Source organism: Piliocolobus tephrosceles, chromosome 4 (genome assembly GCF_002776525.5).
Source record: "Piliocolobus tephrosceles isolate RC106 chromosome 4, ASM277652v3, whole genome shotgun sequence".
In the NCBI taxonomy this organism is placed as follows: domain Eukaryota; kingdom Metazoa; phylum Chordata; class Mammalia; order Primates; family Cercopithecidae; genus Piliocolobus; species Piliocolobus tephrosceles.
The window spans coordinates 98,834,591-98,854,298 of NC_045437.1; positions in this window are offsets into that span (position 1 = coordinate 98,834,591).

Sequence of the window (19,708 nt, forward strand, 5' to 3'; positions counted from 1 at the left end):
AATTACTAAGCAGAAAACAGAATGGGATACATGCAAATTACATAATATGATTTTGAATAAGTAAACACCTATGTGTGTCTGCACATTTGTGTTTATGTTTGTTTTCATACCAGCACAAAGAAAATATTTGTTGAGGGACACAAAGTAGTACGCTAAAATAGTACAGGGGAAATAGAAGAGGCTAGGAACAATTACAACTTTATTTTTATACCTTGGTACAATGAAACATGCATTACTCTTTTTAATTGTTGAAACATATAAAACATTCAAGGGAAAATGGTATATTAGTTAGAAGAACTGAAACACCATCAATGCTTTTAAATGTAAGTAATTTGTAGACATTATCTAAATAAAAATATAGAGATATCTGTGAAAAATAAAAGAGAAGACAAGATTTGAAGAAATTAAGAAAAATTATTAATGTTCCAGGATAGGGAATTCCAATATTATAAATATTATATTTCATCTGTAAAATTATCTCAGTTTAGGACTTGACAAAAATTATATTAAGTATATCTTGGAATAAGGAAAAAAGTCAAGAATTATTTGAAGTGAGGTAAAGAAAGAGATGAGTTCTCTACAAAATACTTAAAAGCAATATTTTAAAATCTATTTTTAATTAAAGTATTTTACTGGTCCAGAATCAAAAAGATAATTTTAAGGCATCAGAATTGAAAGTCTACATCATACTACTTTTTAATATAATTTGACAGTATGGCAGTTCAAATTAAGCAAACATAAAACATCACATTATCAAATGAGACTCTAACAAACCAGACAACTTGGTACACATTCTCCCTAATAACTAAGGCTGCAAGGAATCAAGAAGCACAGATGTCTCTCAGTCAAGTTGCAAGTTACTTCACCCAGTAAGATGCTTTTATGTGATAAAACATTCAATTTTGCACATCAGGGTGTTGCATAACTTATATGATATTCTCAAAGGAGACATACTTAATAAATGAATTGAGTAAAGGTGTATTTACTATGAACAATCCTATCCCTGGAACACTCTTCATGATGCATTCCATAGATCAGGACTACCCTCCCAGAAATTATTATCTGTCCATTTACCAGAAAATCCGTTATTTACAATGGGATTAGACAGTTACCTTTTTCCCCCTGGAAGTAGTTCTCCCTGATCCTTAAATCAGAAAACAAGTGGATCACAGCCTGACTATTTTAATTCTTTGCTCAAGCTTTTCTAGTGGTCTCTCTCCATTGGCTAATTTTAACTTTTTCATAGCATAGTAATTTCTGGAAAATAACACTTTTTACATAATGGTTGAAGGCTTCAAGAGTGAGTATTCTGTTAGTTCACGCAAGAAGTGCTTATTTAAAAAAGCTTGACACGCCTCCCCTCACCTTTTTACTCATTCTCTTGTTTTGTGATGCCTTCTCCCCCTTGCCTTCCACATCCATGAAAGCTTCCTGAGGTCCCTTGGCAGACACAGATGCTGGCTCCATGTTTCTTGCATAGCCTGCAGAACTGTGAGCCGAATCAACCTCTTTTTTATGTTACCTAGACTCAGATATTCTTTTACAGCAGTCCCCAAGCTTTCTAGCACCAGGGACTTTTTTCCTGGAAGTCACTTTTTCTACCACTTTGTGGGGTGGGGGCGTGTGTGGGTGGAGAGCGGATGTTTTCTGGATGAAACTGTTCCACTTCGAACCATCAGGCATCAGTTAGATTTTCATAATCTAACTGTAGATTAGATTGTGCAGCCTAGATCCCTCACATGCACAGTTCACAAGTTCATGTTCCTATGAGAATCTAATGCCAGCTGCTGATCTGACAGGAGGCAGAACTCAGGCAGTAATGCTGGCTTACTGGCCGCTCACCTCCTGTTGTGCTGCCTGGTTCCTAACAGGCCACTGACCAGTATCAGTCAACAGCCTGGGGCTTGGGAACCCTTGCTTTATAGCAATGCAAATGGACTAAGACATATGGTTACTGTAATATGCTTTAAAGCACAATCTTCATTTTTTCATTTAGATAGGGTGATGTTTTTACTATGGATCTTGGATAGTCACTTAGTGTGACTGAGAGTTCACTACTGGGGGATGATCAAATATTTTTCAACAGAACAGGCTGTTCTCGAGGCTACTACAGGTACCTTAGCTACTCACCTACTCTGCCTTATATTGAGTTTTTTGCTAATTTAAATGATAATTGTTAGAAATTTCTTTTTATTGGTAGAAGTAAATTCTAGAATTACCATAGTGAATTTTTTAATAAAAAGGTCTCCCATTACTTAAATCACTAAGTATTACACTCTGTATACATTGGTGTATTTTACAAGAAAACATTCGATGGGATAATTTGGAAATAAGAAAAGTGGAAAAGTTCATCACCACAATAATTTGCAAAACACTTCTCTAGAATGTAGCCACACCTGCCTCTAGGGACCTTTTCACTGCAAGGAATGGTTAAGTATTTTAGTTATAAAATACTCAGTATAAAAGTGTGCCATATTTTGGGGTGACAGTACTTGACTCCTTAATTACCTAATATCATCATTATTAATTTACTTTACTAATATGCAAAAAGAAGTGTGAGTAGCTCAGGGAAGGATCACATTTTGCTTATCTTTGTGTTGCACTATTTTTTCAGTCAGTGTCTGGCTTACAACCAATAATCACTGATCATACAATAAATAAATGGATAAAATGTGCATGCATACATTTTATACATACATATATGTGTACATAGATTTTTATATAGTCAGTTTTGTTAATTATGACCATTTGGATTATTTCAAGGGCTAAACAAACCTTACAAAACTTTAATAAAAGTTAAATACAATACAACACGAGAAACAAAACCACAGAAAAACAATGAGACAGTCTGACACTTCTAGAGATATCTTCCAGAGTCCTTCCTTAATCTCATAGGAAGTGCTGCATCTTCAGAAGGTGAACCACTAAGATATGTGTGAGATACACTGATCTCAGTAAAGACACAGAGTCACACAAGGAGGGGTCTTTTATAACCCTTTAGTCAGAAATAATTTGCATGACAAGGTTCAGTAATAGAAACTAAGACACAAAACGGAAACCAAATTGTGACTGGGCTAAGATATAATCAAATAGCTAGTAAAACATTATTTCTGGTTGTGTGCATGACAATATTTCTGGAAGAGATTAACATTTGAATTGGTAGACTGCGTGATGAATATCACCCTCAACAATATGGGTGGGCATGATCCAACTCCTTAAACCCAAATAGAAGAAACAGTCAAAGGAAGAGAGGTTTCTTTCTTCTTAAGCTGGAGGGAACCCATCTTTTCCAGCCCTCAGACACAAATCTGAACTCCTGGTCCTTGGGCCTTCAAACTCAAACTAAGATTTACGCTATTGGCTCTCCGGGTTTTCAGACCTTTAAGCTAGACAAGAACTATATACCTGGCCTGCCTGTGCCTCCAGCTTGAAGACAGTAGATCGTGGGACTTCTCAGACTCTGTAATCATGTGAACCAATCCCTAGTCATAAATCTCATTCCATATATGTATGTATGTATGTATGTATGTATCTATCTATCTATCTATCTATCTATCTATCTATCTATCTATCTATCTATCTATCTTTTATTGGTTCTGTCTCTCTAGAAAACCCTGGCTAATACATAGATGCATACCATCAACTGTTACATTTCATATTTTAAAATGATGACAAACTACTCCCTGATGTATAGCCTGCTTTCTTGGATGTTCTGTACCCTAACTCAGAAACACCTCAATCACCAGTTAGTACATTCCATTCAGGCTTGGCCAAGAATTAGTACCATGTCTTCACTCCAAGTCTTTAGGGAGATAAGCATAGTATTTTGAGAGATCAGATCCCCATGAAACTTCATTTACACAATGTGGGTGTTATATTTTTGGTGGGGAGTGGAGAGAGAGAGAAAAGCCATAATGGAGTCCCATAATAATAGTGTTCATGCTTCAAAAGAAACAGTAAATCTAATACACTTCCTTGAAAATTGATTTATTAAGATCTTAATCATAATCCAGAAACAGGAAAGCAAATGCTTATATTTTCTTTGACCTCACATGGAAGCAGAAAAATCTATTCTTTAATTTAAAAACAACTATCTTGCCAAAAATAATTTTTTTAGCTAAATTAATATTAGAAATGATGAATGGTCAAGATAATTATTGGATTAAATTTAGATGGGGAAAACACTGACTTCTAAATTTAGTGGGACAATAGGTTCAGCAACAAAAAGCCTTCCCAAAGGGTCTCATTTTCATATATATGTGTATGTTTTTTCATTTGTATATCCCTGATTTTCTTGCCATATTTTAATTGTGAAATGGTGTACAAATTACTTATCCTCTCCTGCATGTTTCTTTATCTGTATAATGGGGATTAAAACAGTATCTTCCTCACTGTACATTATGGGAATTAAAATAGTTTATAGCCATAAACTGTTTAAAATAATTTGCATTACACAAAGTATGTGCTCAAGAATATTAAACAGTATGTTATTGTTAGCCACATTAGTGTGTCATGTTATGCTCTTAAGGGTTCTCAGACATCTGATTTTATTATTTCTCAAATGCTTTAATGGTCAGGAGTTTGTGTTTATGTTATTTCTCTGTCCCATTTTTTTAAAACTTTAGGTCAATGCTACACAGCCCTGATTGTTCATTTAATTAATGTAAGTTTTAGTGTTATTTGGTACAGGTGTGTTCTATTTCTTTTACATAGCCCCAAGCTGATCATATCTAATGTGTCTTTTACTATGAATTTTTGTTTAATTGGGTCCCCTCTCATATTATTGCTAAGACAGACATTTCAATGATGTTTACGTTTTATGTGGCCTGAAAATAAATCAAGATTTTTTAAATTTTTAAGTGTATTACAAATTGCACCACAATCATTTCCAAAATTAAATAAACATAGCAATAACCATTGCATTGTATATATTCTTTGTGCAATAAACTTAATTTTAAAAACAACTTTATTTGTTTTAGAAAAGTTTTAGGCCGGGCGCGGTGGCTCAAGCCTGTAATCCCAGCACTTTGGGAGGCCGAGACGGGCGGATCACAAGGTCAGGAAATCGAGACCATCCTGGCTAACATGGTGAAACCCCGTGTCTACTAAAAAATACAAAAAAAAAAACTAGGCGAGGTGGCGGGCGCCTGTAGTCTCAGCTACTCGGGAGGCTGAGGCAGGACAATGGCGCAAACCCGGGAGGCGGAGCTTGCAGTGAGCTGAGATCCAGCCACTGCACTCCAGCCTGGGCGACAGAGCGCCAGACTCCGTCTCAAAAAAAAAGAAAAGAAAAGTTTTAGGTTCACAGCCAAATTGAGCAGAAAATAAAGATTTCCCATGTATTTTCTTCCCTCATATTTTTGCAGCTTCCCCCATAACTGACGTCCTGCGCCAGAGTGGTACACTTGTTACAACTGATGAACCCACGCTGACACATCATTATCATTCAACGACCGTAGTTTATGTGAGGTTCTGTCTTGCTAGTACATATTATTTTCATGTATTTATTATGAAACATCTTCAGTACTTTTAACTCTCTGGGTATTCATACCACTTCAGAACCTTTAAAGTAGGCCCCCAATATATGAAATACCCAAAATAAATAATGTGCCTGCATTTACCATTTCATGATATTTCAAATAAAAATAATATGAAAAATATTTTCCAATCAAAATAACAAAATATCATAGTTGAAAGGATCCTCCAAGATGACCTACAAATTAAGAAAATTAAAGACAGATGCACAGTCTGAGATTGTTGCATAAACTGCTGTTTCCTTGAAATAATTTTTATAAAATTGACTCTGGTGTCATAAAGTAGTTAACAAATCTCCAGCTCCAATCAAAGAGCGTAATTATCTACAAAATCAGGCTCAATTATTGCACTTTAAAACAAAAGTTGTATAATTCCCAGACATCATCATCCCCATTATTATTATTAATCAGGTTTCTAAAGCAACATTTTAAGTAATATTCTTCATCAGAAACCCCCTCCCCTCTATACACACAAGGATGATGGATAGAAGAATTTGCATTCTTAAATGCGCATGCGAGGAAATCAAAGGAAATTTTACAATATTGCAGACTCTGGAATCCTGCCGTGCTTAGTTTCCCACTGTGCCACACTAGATCCTGTTTTTCACAGTAAGATGACATGCACAGCAGGAAAACCAGACAAAAAGACTCTTAATTATCAGTAATGGCCTAACATTCAAAGATGCTAACTTCTGCAAACCTTGGAAGTAATTATTGTTTCCATTAGTGTTTCTGTTTATCCTAAGCTTTTTAAAACATTTGCTAGTCAATTAATGATTAATTTCCATGCTATCAGAAGGCACAGAGCATTTTAAATTAGACTTCTGCCCCTTAACACTTTATTTAGGCATTCACATAATATTAACAGTTCGGTAATTTATACATACCTATAAATACAAACACTTTTTTACATTATTCTTCAGGTATCTAAAAGAACCTATGCAGAGAGACAGAAACAAAATGTTACTTTCTCAACACCTGTTAAATGTATTAGGAAACAAGAAATTAATTTTACTCATTTTATGTAAAGATAACAAAATAGTATATAATGCAGAAATTATATAGGAAATTATTAAATTATAGAAATTGTTAAATTAATTTCATAACTTTATTCTTAGCAAAGGGGTTACTTTTCCATGTTAAATTTTACAATAACAATGTAGAAAATGAAGCTAAAGTTTTTAAAACTTTAGGTATCACTTTGGGAATAAATAAAAAATAAGATCAAATTACTGATAATGCACATAAAATTTCATTTCTTTAAAGGAGTAACAAAAGATCGTATAGTTTTATTAAATCTCTAGGCTGAAAAGAAACATATTTTAGTGTATTCCACTGAAAATCTCCATTTTTTAATTTAAAACTTTATCAAAATAGTTGGTCTCTAAATAAGTTCCATGACAGAAATCTCACTGCTAATAAGCAATCAGAAAGCTACTAGAATTATTCACTAATCATCAGGGAAATGCAAATTAAACCCACAATGAGGTATCACCTCACCCCTGTTAGGATGGCTATTCTCAAAAAGACAAGATGTAACAAATATTGGTCAGGTTGTGGAGAAAAAGAAATCCTTGTACATTATTGGTAAGACTGTTAACTGGCAGAGCAGTTACAGAAAATAATACATAAGTTCCTCAAAATATTAAAAATAAAACTAACATTACCCAGTAATCCTTCTTCTACATATATACCCAATAGAAATGAACAGTATGCTGAAAAGACATTTGCACTCACATGCTTATTGTAGCATTATTCTCAATAGCCAAGATATGAAAACAACCTAAGTATCCATCAATAGATAGATAGATAAAGAAAATGTAGTTATTATTTAGTCTTAAAAAAGAAAGAAATTCTGCCATTTGTGACACCATGGATAAACCTGGAGGACATTACACTAAGTGAGATAAGTTAGGTACTGCATGATCTCCCTTACATGTGGAATCTAAAAACGTGGAGCTCATAGAAACAGTAGAATGGTGGTTACCAAGGACTGGAGAGAGGATGAAGTGGAGTGATTCAAGTCAAAGGGTACAAACTTTCAGTTATGAAGGATAAATAACTTCTATAACTCTAATGGCCAACATGGGGGGTATAGTTAATTATACTATAGTTAATAATATAGTTAATAACTATAGCTAATAGTAATAATTATTAACTATAATTATAATTATTATTTACTATATTTAATAATTTTCTAAGAGAAGAATCTTGTGTTCATACCATCAATTTCTAAAAAAGATAAATATGTAAGGTGATGAATGTGCTAATTAGTTTGATTGTCGTAATTATTTCACAATGTATACGACTATTGAAGCATCAGGTTGTACACCTTATACATATACAATTTTGTAAACCATGCTTTAATAAAGCTAAATTAAAAAAAAAAAGCTAAAGAAGATGGTACGATGACTGGACTCTACACTTTTTTCTCTAACTTTTCTAGGAAATTACTTTTACCAGTGGAAGGGACAGAATGAGCATACCTTCCAAGTCTGATTGGATCATCCCAAGCAACTTTTCAAAAGCTCAAGTTTCTATGAGAGCCTTGAATTTATTATTAAACTTTGAAGAGATTTTGCTTTCTACTCCAAAATGCATCTCTATGTGTGATAATATAATATTTATTATCATTATTTATGAGCATAAGATTGATCCTTTGATTTCTCAACATCTGTACTGAATTAATGAGCCACAAACATATCAGTTCAGTTCAGTCTTTTATCTTTTCTTAGTGTCACATGTTTTCAGAAATAAGCTCACACAATAATGTTTATACAAAAGGCCAATATATCTACATGCATGAATTTTTATATGTCTATCTATATGTACAGGCTATTTCTGGGTAGACATTGAGAGGAAGTCCAGAAAACACTATCAAAGAGGGAGTTTTAGTGCAATAGTCCCGTGCAAATATTTGTGAAGTTTGTATTGTGTTTCTTTGTGATGAGAAACCAACTTGTTTCGTATCAAGTGAATACTCAGGTGTTTATCCACCTGTCTTATATGCATTTTGAAGAATTTTTCACAAAACAAGTGCCTGATATTCTTCATGAATATTGGGATTTTCATAATGTGAATTATCTAAATGTCTCAGTTGATGAATACATAAATCCTTGCACTTTTTATGTAACTCTCAGACATTATTTTCTCTAAAGCAATCTTATCATGAGATATTAAAACATTCCATTTTGCATTGCAGTTGATACTATATAGTTATAGCCCAGCACTGAAAGTACATATGATAATTAAGTCACCTAAGGAGTAATTCTTTATCATTTACAGGATTGCTGCCTACATTCACTACATCAGAATGTTCAGTTTGTCATAGCTACCTTTTTAGATATATGTAAAATTTAAAACAAGAAATTTTGTATTTTGTTTGCAAGATTCTGAATGGCAATGACCCAGACCGGGCCGGGATATATCTATTTAATAAGGCAAACTTACAAAAGCACATCTCACTTTATTAAATAGTTATAAAAAGTGTGTATTCAAAAACCATTTTAAAAATTAATGGAGCATTTTAATAATCGTAGGGGTCCAGAGATCATGAAGAAACTCTCTGACTCAAGATGTTGCTAAATATTTGTGACCAACGTATATATTGTGGGTGCTCAATGACCTTGAGGTAAACTACCTACCTTGCCCGTCTACATTATTTTTTCCCAGTCAATACTGTTCTCCTACATACACACTCAAAAATTTATTTTCTCAGAAATATATTTGCTAATTATTGCATCATCACATACTTTGAAAACTAGGCAACCCATAGACATTATTATTAACATGGCTACAAAAAAAAAGCCGCTTTCTTAGTATTTACTATTTTATACAATTCTTAGAAAAAAATATTGACTAAATTTGCACTTTCAAGTAAATTTTCAAGTTTATCTTCTGAGTAAAAAAGAAAATGTGTTGTTTGAGATTTTTGTAGAAATAAGAAATAATATCTGACTTGACTAATTACTTTGACTCAAAGAGATGTGTTTGCCATGATTCAGGACTTTAATATTTTTATATCATGTGAGAATTTTGTCTCAAGGCAATTCTAGAAGAGATTCTAAATAATGTTTTATAATATGTTGTACCTGCTTATTCATGTGTTCTATTTATCACATTAGCTCCTAGCTAGGACTTCTTTATTATTGGTTGCGGAAAAGCTCTTTTAGAGGTACAAAGAGGAGGTGGTACCATTCCTTCTGAAACTATTCCAAACAATAGAAAAAGAGGGAATCCTCCCCAACTCATTTTATGAGGCCAGCTTCATCCTGATACCAAAACCTAACAGAGACACATCAACAACAACAAAATTTCAGGCCATTATCGCTGATGAACATCGAAGCAAAAATCCTTAATAAAATACTGGCAAACCGAATCCAGCAGCACATTAAAAACCTTATCCACCACGATCAAGCTCGCTTCATCGCTGGGATGCAAGGCCGTTTCAACACACGCAAATCAATAAATGTAATCCATCACATAAACAGAACCAACGACAAAAATCACATGATTACCTCAATACATGCATAAAAGGACTTTGAAAAAATTCAACACAGCTTCATTCTAAAAACTCTCAATAAACTAGGTATTGACGGAACGTGTCTCAAAATAATAAGAGCTATTTATGACAAATCGACAGCCAATATCATACTCAATGGGTAAAAGCTAGAAGCATTTCCTTTGAAAACAGGCACAAAACAAGGATGCCTTCTCTCATCACTCCTCTTCAACATAGTTTTGGAAGTTCAGGCCAGGGCAATCAGGCAAGAGAAGAAATAAAGAGTATTCAAATAGGAAGAGAGGAAGTTGAATTGTCTCTTTGCAGATGACATGATTGTATATTTAGAAAACTCCATTTTCAAGCCAGGTGCAGTGGCTCACACATGTATTCCCAGCTCTTTGGGAGGCTGATGTGGGCCAATCACTTGAGGTCAGGAGTTCCAGACCAGCCTGACCAATATGATGAAACCCTGTCCCTACTAAAAACACAAAAATTAGCCGGGCATGGTGGCATGTGCCTGTAATCCCAGCTACTTGGGAGGCTGAGTCAGGAGAATAACTTGAACCCTGGAGGCAGAGGTTACAGTGAGCCGAGATCGTGCCATTGCACTCCAGCCTAGGAAACAAGAGCGAAACTCCATCTCAAAAAAAAAAGAAGAAGAAGAAGAAGAAAAGAAAACCTCATCATCTCAGCCCACAATCTCCTTAAGCTGATTAGCAACTTCAGTAAAGTCTCAGGATGCAAAATCAACGTGCAAAAATCACAAGCATTCCTATACACCAATAACAGACGAAGAGAGAACCAAATCATGAGTGAGCTCCCATTCGCAATTGCTACAAAGAGAATAAAACACCTAGGAATACAACTTACAAGGGATGTGAAGGAGCCCTTCAAGGAGAACTACAAACCACTGCTCAAGGAAATAAGAGAGGACACAAACAAATGGAAAAACTTTCCATGCTTATGGATAGGAAGAATCAATATCGTGAAAATGGCCATACTGCCCAAAGTAATTTACCGATTCAGTGCTATCACCATCAAGCTACCATTGACTTTCTTCACAGAATTAGAAAAAACTTCTTTAAATTTTATATGGAACCAAAAAAGAGCCCGTATAACCAAGACAATCCTAAACAAAAAGAACAAGCTGAAGGTATCATGCTACCTGACTTCAAACTATACTACAAGGCTACACTAACCAAAACAGCTTGATACTGATACCAAAACAGATATATAGAACAATGAAACAGAACAGAAGTCTCAGAAATAATGCTGCAGATTTACAAACATCTGATCTTTGATAAATCTGACAAAAACAAGCAATGGGGAAAGGATTCCCTATTTAATAAATGGTGTTGGGAAAACTGGCTAGCAATATGCATAAAACTGAAACTGGACCCCTTCCTTACACCTTTATACAAAAATTAACTCAAGATGGATTAAAGACTCGACATAAGACCTAAAACCATAAAATCCTTAGAAGAAAACCTAGATAATACCAATAAGGACATAGGCATGGGCAAATACTTCATGACCAAAAGCAATGGCAATAAAAGCCCAAGTTGAGAAATGGTATCTAATTAAACTAAAGATCTTCTGGACAGTAAAAGAGGCTATTATCAGAGTGAACAGGAGACCTACAGAATGGGAGAAAACTTTTGCAATATATCCATATGACAAAGGGCTAATATCCAGAATCTACAAGGAACTTAAGCAAATTTCCAAGAATAAAACAAACAACCCCATCAAAAAGTGGGTGAAGGATATGAACAGAGACTTTTCAATGGAAGACATTTATGCAGCCAACAAATACATGAAATACATGAAAAAAAGCTCATCACCACTGGCCATTAGAGAAATGCAAATCAAAACCACAATGAGATATTTTTTCACACCAGTTAGAATGGCGATGATTAAAAATTCAGGAAACAACAGATGCTGGAGAGGATGTGGAGAAATAGGAACACATTTACACTGTTGGTGGGAGTGTAAATTAGTTCAACCACTGTGGAAGACAGTGTTTGGTATTTCTCAAGGATCTAGAACTAGAAATACCATTTGACCCAGCAATCCCATTACTGGGTATATATCTAAAGGATTCTAAATCGTTCTACTATAAAGACACATGCACACATATGTTTATTGCTACACTATTCACAATAGCAAAGACTTGGAACCAACCCAAATGCCCATCAATGATAGACTGGATAAAGAAAATGTGGCACATATTCACCATGGAATATGATGCAGCCATAAAAAAGGATGTGTTCATGTCCTTTGCAGGGACATGTAAGAAGTAGAAAACCATCATTCTCAGCTAACTAACACAGGAACAGAAAACCAAACACCACATATTCTCACTCATAAGTGGGAGATGAACAATGAGAACACATGGACACAGGGAGGGGATATCCCACACCGAGACCTGTCATAGGGTGGGAGGCTAAGGGAGTATAGCATTAGGAGAAATACCTAATGCACATGACTGGTTGATGGGTGCAGCAAACCACCATGGCACATGTACACCTATGTAACAACCTCCAAGTTCTGCACATGTATCCCAGAACTTAAAGTACAATTTAAATAAGTAAATAAATACAATTACTTTTTAAATGTAGCTGCAAGTAAGCTGTTTTCAGGAGTCAGATGCTCTCTATATGATATCAACAATTAGACATTTATAGCTTTACAAAATAATGAAGGGATCTTTAAATCAGTGTCTAAATGGACACCTTTCTTTTTAGATGTACTATTATTGTTCACTGCTCGTTTCATTTTCCACAATTGGTAACCTCTGCTTTCAATTCACATCAATGGTAGTTCTTGACCTTTGCAAGTTGATCTAAAATGTGTTCTCAGTCCCCTTTATCTGTGCTTCCCCTAACCCCATCTTAAAAGATGACGTGGCAGATTTATAGCAATCTCATCTGAAATCAAGAATTCAACATAGTTTTATTAATTCAAGCACTTAATTATCTTAAATGAATACTTAGACATGTAGGAGCTCTAAGATTACTTTGTAGCTCCATTGCCTAGGCAATAAATGGTAAACTGTGTATTAGAAGATTACTTGCATATTGATCTTATTCTGAAATGTGAGATAGATTATTTGCAGTTATTTAGTATTAAAATGTAAAGCTCTGTCTTCACAAAGCTTTGATAGAAACGTTGGCCATATATATATATATATATACATTTTTTTTTTGAGACAAGTTCTTGCTCTGTCACCAGGCTGGAGTGTAGTGGTGCGATCTCGGCTCACTGCAACCTCCGCCTCCTGGGTTCAAGCAATTCTCCTGCCTCAGCCTCCCGAGTAGCTGGGACTACAGGCAAACACCACCATGCCCAGGTAATTTTTATATTTTTAGTAGAGACAGGGTTTCACCATGTTGGCCAGGATGGTCTCGATCTCTTGACCTTGTGATCTGCCTACCTCAGCCTCCCAAAGTGCTGGGATTACAGCTGTGAGCCACCACGCCCTGCCAACATTGGCTATAGTCTAAGAAAACACTATGATTTGAACTTAAAATTTTAAAATGAGTATAGAATGCAGAAAATCTCCAACATAAGTATCTAATTGTATTATTTTTATTTAGTTTTTCAAAACAAATTGGTCCTTTTCCAATCTGTTTTTGGCCACGTACATTCTTTGATTCTATTAATTATTTTTATTATTATAACTAAAACACACACACACAGAGTACTGGGATAAATTTTTTAAAATCTCACAGAGTTATCGGTATCAACCTTGTGTGGTGGTCACTTAAACCTAGAAGAAAGTCACTCTTGCTTTTCTCTTTATCCTTGAATTCCCAAAATTAATAGGAAAATAAGTCAAACTCCCTAGTAAAGATTATTTTAAGCCTGTGCCTTAAATGGCTATTTAATAATCAAGGCAAATATCACAGACTTATTTTTAATACCCAAGTATGCAAAATATTAATCCTGATAATTTAAGATCAAGTTATACAAAAATTAATACTAATATGTTTCTGTTGAGGATCAGAGTATTCCTCCCCTGGAGAGTCTCTCTTAACCCAGAGGGACAGAAATTACTTCTGGACTACATTCCTGTGATGATTGCATCACTCTCTGAAAACCGCTTCCCTCCTTAGATGCTCTCCAATCATATGCCTCCTTTGGGGGCATTAAAGTAGCAAGTGCTCTAGACAGAAAGCTCATTTATCAAGTTCAACTCTCAGGCAGCCATCTGTTAAGTGTAGAGATTTGTGATTTAATAATCACTGTTGTCACTGTCCCACAAATCACCTCTTTGAAGTGAAATAACCTCTATCTCATTACTCCAAGGAAATAGATTGAAATTATCCCAATTCAATACTTTCTTATGCAGATGATAATTAATTTGCAGCAATAGGAAGTATAGTGTCAAATATGTTATAGGACTAGGCAGTACTGGTAAAATGCTCATTCTGCATTCTCATGTCTTGAAGAATTAGCATAGTAAAAATAATTGTGTTACACCTAAGCTATATGTTACTTGCTTGTATTTTTTTCTACCTCAAAGATGGTAAGTCATTAACCATCATTAGTTTTTAGAGCCATCAGAAGCTTTAGATAATATATGGCATTTGTCCATGAAGATATATCCACAAGCAGCATCTAGTGGCTAAAGTTTATTTTATATTGGCAGATGTTGGCATGAAAGAACAGTGCTATGCTCTTCCTGTCTTGAGCAATATTACCCATTATCTATCTTGACAGTGGGAATTGCACCTGCTTCCTGTGATTCCACAGTCTGTGTTTCACTAAATGCTCAGCATGATTGTTGATATTATGCTACCATTCAGAAACCCCATCTAGGCAGGCATGGTGAGCTTAGGCAGCAACATTTAGAAAAGGGAAATAAATAAGTTAAAGTGCAGAATAGTTACTGTTTAAGAAACATCTTTAATCTATCAAAACTGACTCTTCTAACAGTGTGTACAAGGCAACTCAAGACCAAAAATAATTAAACTATGGTAAAGAAAAAATGAAAACAAAAAACATAAGGTTGGCCAGGCGCAGTGGCTCGTGCCTGAAATCCCAGCACTTTGGGAGGTCAAGGCAGGCAGATCACTTGAGGTCAGGAGTTCAAGATCAGCCTGGCCAAGATTGTGAAACCTCATCTCTACTAAAAATACAAAAATGAGCCAGGTGTGGTGGTGCCCCTCTGTAATCCCAAATACTCAGGAGGCTGAGGCAAGAGGAACACTTGAATCTGGGAGGTGAATTTACAGTGGGCCTAGATTGTGCCACTGCACTCTAGCCTGGGTCACAGAGGGAGAATAAAAAGAAAAATAAAAAAATAAAAAATAAGGTCAACTTGTTTAGAATACGGATAATACTTCCTGGTGGTGACTTGAATTAACACATAGAAATTAAGAGTTCTAGGGACTTACTATAAGGCTGTGTATGGTAAGGGCTTTTTAATTATGGCCTGGATGTAACGTGAAAAACAATAATGAGACTTCAGGGATGCCCATAAGTTTGCAGAATAAACAATTACTTGGAGTTATTTAAAAAACTTCCTTCATGAAACAAACAAACCCAAAAGTATAAAAGGAAAGAAAGCAAATATCAGAATTTCCCTATTTGAAGACACAGAGCAATATATAAATGGCCATGGCTTTCAGGAAAGGGAAGGAAGTGAGTGTAGCATCAATTATAATCTCTTTTTAGAAGAAAAGAGTTTGTATATTAAGTAGATTGGAACATTGAACTCTATTGTTGCAAAGAAAATGTATGGGAAATAGATAGAAGAATCCAGAGACTGATAACCCTGCATTTTACTACATCCATTAAATACCATTACATATTAAACTAATTGCAATGTGATTTAACTTTCTAGTTGGGAACTTCATTTCTAGTGCATAATTTCATCTTCCATTAAGCAATAAGAAATCTGATCATCTCTGAATACCATGATCTTATCAGTTTTCCAAAGGAATTAAGAAAAGAGAACATATTCAGGAAACTCTGCAGTCTTTAATAATGACTTCAGATTTATGATAGTTATTTATGTACAATTTCCAAATGATGGCTTTATGTAATGACACCAACAAAGAAAAAGGATAATTACTAAACTTTTTTTTTTTTTTTTTTTTTTTTTTGAGACGGAGTCTCGCTCTGTCGCCCGGGCTGGAGTGCAGTGGCAAGATCTCAGCTCACTGCAAGCTCCGCCTCCCGGGTTCACGCCATTCTCCTGCCTCAGCCTCCCGAGTAGCTGGGACTACAGGCGCCCGCCACCTTGCCCGGCTAGTTTTTTTTTTTTAGTAGAGACGGGGTTTCACCATGTTAGCCAGGATGGTCTCGATCTCCTGACCTTGTGATCCGCCCGTCTCGGCCTCCCAAAGTGCTGGGATTACAGGCTTGAGCCACCGCGCCCGGCCTTACTAAACATTTTTTAAGGTGCCAGAAAATATAAATTGAAAACAAAACAATAGGATGGGTAATAGTTCTATCTACCTGGGATGTTACAACATCAAATCTGTGGTCACAATCCTGCTGGGAGTGAAATCAATGCATACTCTTTTCACTTGTGGAAATATATTACAACTTGGCAGCCAGACGATATTGGCCTACTCATATGAAAAAGTCACAGATATTCTTAGTCAATTTGACCATTTTTAAACTTGAATTTTCTCACCATTTTTTCCCATTTCCGTGTGTGTGTCTGTACGCACATGTGCATATGTGTGTGCGTGTGTGGGTGTGCATGTGTACACGGGTGGGGGTGAGGGTGATTAAAATCACAGAATTAGAAGCTGAATCAGCCATAGATAAAATATACTGACGTTTAGGATCTATCATTAATTCCAGTGGACTTTACACTTGTTAAAAATCTCTTGGCTAACTTTCTTAATCTTAGTTCATTCATCTATGAAATGAGTTAGATAAACTGATGTTTCTGCATTGGGCAAGCTGTTTATGTCTGTTTTATTTTGGTTTGTTTTTGCCTTTTGCAGCTTTGTTTGTTTTATTCTGTTTTGCTTTACTAACCAGCATTTTTTTTTTCTGATCATATGTCTTCCCCGTGCTACCCCCCACCTTTGGAATGAGAATTGTTCCTCTATATTGTCATTTCATTAAGAAATAACATAATAGTTTTAACGAGAAGATTGGAGTAAGAGTGAAAGTTGGGACTTTTGCTAGAATTATCAAGAAAGAAGTACTCTCTTTAAGTTGGCATATTAGTTGGTAGCATACATGCATGAGACTCTGGGTGCCCTTCTCACACATTCATGTTAAAATTCTACATGAACATAAAAATACAACAAAAAAGAACCTAACTGAGCAATGAAGATCAATAGTTGCATAATTTCAAATAGTGCTGTCATTTAAAATCTTGTAACCAGTCACGCTTTAAGCTAATGAGATTCACTCTTTTGTACTCTCTAGTTTTATGATCCAAAATATTTTGCTTTAAATCAAACATGTAATTTGAGTTAATATTATATTATCTGTAACTGTAAAAATTCCAACTCATCCACTCTCAAAGGTAGAAAAAATAGCATAAAGAATATATTCTCTTTAAAACTGAGATAACTTTAATCAATTAATTTCATTTTATGCTTTGTTTAGTTATTTGACACATACAAAAAAGTAATACTATGAAGCAACCCATCATTCGTTACACAAAATTTAATGTGGATAAAATGAAGTTATTTCTATCTTTTAAATTTTTTCATTTTAGAGTGATTTTATTTGTAACTTTTCAGAGGCTTGGCCTTGCAATAAGACAGCATGTTAAAATTCCACCAATCCTAAAGTCAATTGCCAGTACCACACACACACACAATTATACTCTTGTTTCCCAGAATTCCTTCAGATCTACATACCATAATAAGAAAATGTATTATTATCACATACAATCTTTACTTTTAGATAGTGGTGATTGCTGATGTGAGTGGGTTTATGTTCCTTGAAGAGCTAACCAACACATGCCTTAGTGAAAAAGTAATAGACTACCAAATATCTACACATTTAATGTAAAATTAAGTTCTAAATTCAAGTTTCTATAAAGGTATTACAAACATGTTTAAACATTTTTTTAAAAAATAAAAGAAAACCTGCCACTCTTCAAGGACAATACAAAGATATTTCCTTTCACTACTCTTTTCTAACATAGTACTTGAATTCCTAACTAATGCAGTAAGACTAGAAACGGAAATTAAATGTAAATATTTGGAAAGAAAGAAATAATACTATCTTTTTTGCAGATAGCATAATTATCTACATAGTAAATAATAAATAATACAAAAATACTCCTGGAACTATTAAGTGACAATAGTAAGGTTGCAGAATGCAAGATTAATATAAAAGTCAATCACTTCCTGTATATCAGCAATGAATGAATAAGTGGAATTTGAAATTAAAAATGTAAACATATGAACAAGATCATAAAATGAAATACTGGTATAAATCTAAGAAAATATGTAAAAGATTCATATAAAGAAAACAACAGTCTAATGAAATAAATCAAAGAGGAATTAAATAAATTGAGAGACATTCTATGTTAATGGATAAGAAGACTCAATATTGTCTAGATGTCAGTTCTTCCCAACCTGATCTACATTTTCAATGTGATCCCAACTGAAATTTTAGCAAGTTATTTTCTAAATACCAACCAACCGATTCCAATGTATATATGAAGGTGAAGACAGCCAGTACAATATTCAAGGAGAAGAACAAAGTCAAAGGACTGATACTCTCTGACATCCAGACTTACTATAAAGCTACATAATAAATACAGTGTGATTTTGGTGAAACATGGATAAATAGACCAGTGGAACAGAATAGAGAGCCCAGAAACACACCCACATAAATATAGTCAAGTGATTTCGACAAAGAAACAAATGCAATACAGTGGAGCGAAGATAGTGTTTTTAACTAATGATGCTGGAACAACTGTGCATCATATGCAAAAATGAATCTAAACACAGGCCTTCCACTTCTCACAAAAATTAGCTCAAAATAAATCATGGTTCTAAATGTAACACACAAAGCTATAAAAACTCCTAAAAAATAACATAGGAAAAAAAGTGTAAATGACCTTGGATTTGGCAATCACTTTTTAATTAAAACACAAAAAGCACAATTCATCAAATAAAAATTGATAAGTTGTACTTTATTAAAATTAGAAACTTAAGCTCTGCAAAAGCACTATGTATATTTGAGAGTAAGAAGACAAGCCACATAATAAAAGAAAATATTTGCAAAACATATCTGATAAAGGGCTATTATTTAAAATATAAACAGAACTCTCAAAGCTCAACAATAAGAAAAGAAAAAACTCGATTTAAAAATGAACCAAAGATCAAACAGACATCTCACCAAAGGATATACACAGATGACAAATAAGCCTATGGAAAATGTTCCACATCACATGTCATTAGGGAATTGCAAATTAAAACAACGAGATGCCAGTTTACACCTGTTAGGAGGATAAAAATCTGAAACACTGAGAACATCAAATGTTGGCAAGAATGTGGAGCAACAGGGACTCTCATTCATTGCTGGTGGGAATGCAAAATTGGTACAGCCACTTTTGAAAAGAGTTTGGCAGTTTCTTACAAAACTCTTGCAATATGATATAGCAATTGTGCTCCTCAGTATTTACCCAAAAGAACTGATCATTTGTGCCCATAGAAAACTCCGCACACAGATGTGC